Here is a 4,562-nt window from a genome sequence, read left to right as displayed (position 1 = left end):
CACGGCCCCCACCCTCCTGACTACTGCCCTTCAGAATATAAACTTGCTTTACCCTTCCTTGGGGAAGGTAAGTTATGGTGCCATAAAAAATATCCCAAAGTCTCAACGGCTCAAACAATAAAGATTTATTTCTTGTTCACATTATACATCATGGTGTCATTGTCCTCCCTCTGGATCCAGGCCACGGAGCTGCTGTTTATAGTCATCATGGCATCAGGAAGAGAGAGCTTGGCAAAGCCTTCGTGTGCACTTAAAACTTTCATCCCAGAGAGGCCCAAGCGCTGAGAGACACACCTCCTGTGTGGAAGGATTCCGGACAGATACAAAGGCAGCATGGGTTAACTGTCCAGCTCTCAGAATGCGCTGTGCCGTACCGTACTCCCCTCATAAAGTGTGGGGCCTTCGCAATGCAGAAGCCAGGCAAACACCACATCAGCCCAGTGACCAAGGTCTACACGCATCTGTGATGAGACATGTTGGTAGCATGATCCTAATGGGATGTGATGAGAAGGGCGTCTCACCTCTGTGGTCTTCCCACCCCAACCCCATACCCTCAGTCTAATAATCATGGTGAAAACATCAGACAAACGCAAATTGAAGTATATTCTACAAAATACCTGCCCTGGAATCCTCAAAACTGTCAAAGTCATCGAAAATGAGGAAAGTCTGAGAAACTGCCACAGCCCAGAGGAGGCTAAAAAAAAGATGACAAACAAATGCGATGTGATGTCCTGGATGGGACCCCGGACAGAAAACGGACCTTAGGGGAAACCTAGTGAAATCTGAGTAACATGTGGACTTTAGTTAATGCACCAAAGTTGGTTCCTTAACTATGACAAAGGTAGCCAGAAAATGTAAGGTGTTACTAGTAGGAGGAACTGGGGGAGGGGCATGTGGAAACTCTGTATGCTGTCCTCGCAACTTTTCTTCAAATCAAAGTATTCTTAAGAAAAGTGTTTATATAAATTAAACAAAAAGAGGCGCATGCCATTTCCACTCACAAATTAACCCAAGAACTTGGAGCTCCTTGCTCACACCAGATTCTTCCTCTCAAGTACTGTCACTCAGTATCATGAGATTATGAAAATAAAGGAAGTCTATAGCTTGTGGCCAGGAGTGACCAAATACTAAATAAATTTTTCAACTGTAGTTAGACAGAGAAAGGAAATCAAGTGAAATGGTATGCACCAATATTCTGTAAAACAAAGCAAAACAGCAAAGAGGAAGAATATTTATTCAGGATTACCACTTCCAATTTCATTGACCTGTGGCCACACCTAACCCATGTGGCAGATGGTGGCAGTGTGCAGTCCCACCACGCATCTAGGAGATTTGTGGCTGTGCCCTCTTCCACCCTTTGGACCTGAAGCTTAGTGCCACTTCCCAGACTCCTGTGCCCTCGTGCGACTCGTTGGCTAGGATTTAGATTTTTTTTCTTTACTCATCCTGGGTGACTGTCTCCCTTGGTCCAATCTGATCCCTGGAACACCCTTAAACACAAAGTCCTTTTTTGTGTATCATGCTTCTACACTGCCTGCCTGGCCCCAGGAGCACCGTGGTCAGAGAGAATAACATCTGCATTACAACACAAAAGGTTATCAGAATGCAGTAGAATTGAGGCTAGTGAGGAGAGTGGAACGGAACAGACCTAGAACCATGCATGATCTGCAGGGGACACAGCAAGGGGCCTGGCTGGCTGGGCTAGAGGGTTTATGTTAGGGTGTACTAAGGAAACCGGAGGGAGATGTGGTGTTGGGTTGCGAACGGTCCCATAGAAGCTTGCGTTTCTCCGAGTGGAGAGATTCCACTGTGTCAGTGTTGGGTGCAGGTTGCCTTGTTCTCCACAGAGGAATCTGGTGACAGTGCTCAGGAGGGATGGTGGCAGACATCAGAAATCAAAATCTGAAAGCCAGAACCCATGTTCATTCAAATTACCATGAACATTCTGGAATGGAAAACAATAATAAAAAGAGGTCCAAAGGTGTGAGATGGAAGCTGTCAGTTTTAACTCCAATATGTACTTATCTCTTGTACACTATCTGTGGTTGAGATGCACAAGAAAGGGAGCTCCCAGAGGCATATGTTTAGATGTTTTGTTTACAAATAAACTGTCACAGCATAGAAGTTTTCCATCTCTCTCATCTGATTTTTTTTCTTGGAGCAGTTTATAGTCCATATTTCCACTTCTCCTCTCAAAGTAACATACACCTTTGAATGGCTCACAGGGTCACTTCTGCCTTTAACAAATTAGCAGCTGGGCCGGGAGCCAAGATCATGCAACTTTGTGTTTCCAAGTGGCCTTGTTGCATCTGCTGGGCTAAATTACCAGTTTGTGGGGCCAGCGGGCCCCAGTATGTGTTGCTATGCTCCTGGGAGAGAGTCTTGTATTTCTCTAGTGTCAGGTCTGTAGTCAGTATCGTTACATTCTCATTTCTTCAAATATTGCCACTGATTGGAATTGGTTTTATAAAATAGTCACTGAGTTGGATTCATTGCCACAAGAGTGCATTGACTTCTAGAGCAAATATAATAAAAGGTGAGTAGAAATTAGGTAATAAAGTAACAAGTGTTTGGGGAAAGTGCTGGCTGCCGGTGTCCTGCTCCTGGGTACCCAACACAGCATCTGTGAATTGCACTCATCCAAGCTGTCATCAATCTGCCTTCTCTCTGCTGAAAACCTGTCTGCTATTCTTATGAATTGCCAGCTAGGTAATAACTATATCTGTCCTAGGCACTTTACTCCTTTACAGAATTTTTTATACTGTCTGTGGGGTTCCTTTGCTAACACAGAACATGACAAGGTACAACAGTTAGGCACAGTGCATGATGTGAGGGTAAAGAGAAAGGCAGGCCGGGCGCGGTGGCTCTTGCCTGTAATCCCAGCACTTTGGGAGGCCGAGTCAGGTGGATCACGAGGTCAGGAGATCGAGACCATCCTAGCTAACACGGTGAAACCCCGTCTCTACTAAAAATACAAAAAATTTGCCGGGCGTGGTGGCAGGCGCCTATAGTCCCAGCTACTCAGGAGGCTGAGGCAGAGAATGGCGTGAACCCGGGAGGCGGAGCTTGCAGTGAGCCAAGATTGTGCCACTGCACTCCAGCCTGGGCAACAGAACAAGACTCCATCTCAAAAAAAAAAAAAAAAAAAGGGGGGGAAAGGCAATGTTGGCAGCCTACTGATAAGCTTCCAAATGTCTCATTTCTTTTTGCCGAGGCTTTTGATTTTGCTTTGTTTCAGAAAACATTAGCATGTAAAATTTGATTTGGCTCTCCTGCTCCCTAGATTAGAAGTTAATGAATTTCATTGGTATTTGATCTGGCCACAGGCTATTTCATTAGCTAAAGAAAAGTTTCATTAATTTTAGTGACCTCATAACTATACGGGATGGTAGACTCTGATGTGAGCAGGTAGTTACACTGTTCCTATTCAGTTTAATCTTTATATCTCCCTTGGAGATGGATGGCATGGCCCTGCTAATTTTCGCAGCTATATAAATATAGATTAAAAACAGCATCTAAGATTGGGTACTGTTATTGTTCTCCTGTCTGTTCTTAGGGTAATCAGGGGATGCTTCTTTGTGGGAGGGACTGCCTGGAGCAAAGGGGCCCTCCCCGGGACTTGTGGGAGGGAAGCAGGCAAGAGACATTCAGATAAAGGCCATTAGGCACCTGGAGAATTTGACAGGCTATGATGATACAGACAAATCATGCTTCCCTTGCCATTTCTTTTGCATAAAGGAAAGAATTTTAGATCTATTACATGAATATGTTTAAAACACAAACAATTCATTGCTCCTGCTGGTAGCTTTTAAGATAAGTGGAAGAAATTATTATCCTAAATGACATTTGAACTGTATAGTGAAAACCCAATTTTATCTATTGTTTTGTATTTAAAACATTCAGAATAATGACAGATATGCACAACAACATGGATGTACCTCACAAACATGAAGTAGAGCAAAAGAATCCAGGCCCAGGAGATTATATATTATTATTCTATTTATGTAATAGTTATCTAAACAAAACAAAACAAAACAAAAACAGACAAAACCAATCTGTGGCATTAGAAGACCAGAGTGGTTATAGTTGGGGGTAGTGATGGGGGTTGGTTATAGTGGTTATAATTGGAGGTAATGATGGGGGGTGGTTATAGCGGTTAGAGTTGGGGGTAGTGATGTGGGGGCAGGAAAGGGCCATCTGGGGTGCTGAAGATGTTCTATTTTTGTTACTGAGTTTATTCACTTTGAAATAGGTCATTGCAAGTTGTATACTTTTTTTGTAAATAGTTTGCATTTCATTAAAAAGTTAAACAAATAAAAAGAGAATTCACACACACACACACACACACACACACACACACACAAGACAGAGAGGGGGAGAGAGAGCAAGAGAGTGAGAAAGCTAGAGAGAGAGAATGTTTACATAAATGATCTCATTTAATTTCCTGACAACAACCTGTGAAGGAGGCTTGGGGGATGTGAGGGCCCCACCCCCTGAGATGCTGTGGGTCTTGGAGAACTAAGTGCTTTTGACCCACCTGTCTTCTAAAGAGGGTCCAGTGT

Source organism: Pongo abelii, chromosome 1, assembly GCF_028885655.2.
Source record: "Pongo abelii isolate AG06213 chromosome 1, NHGRI_mPonAbe1-v2.0_pri, whole genome shotgun sequence".
NCBI lineage: Eukaryota > Metazoa > Chordata > Mammalia > Primates > Hominidae > Pongo > Pongo abelii.
Note: the sequence above shows the minus strand (reverse complement) of the source record.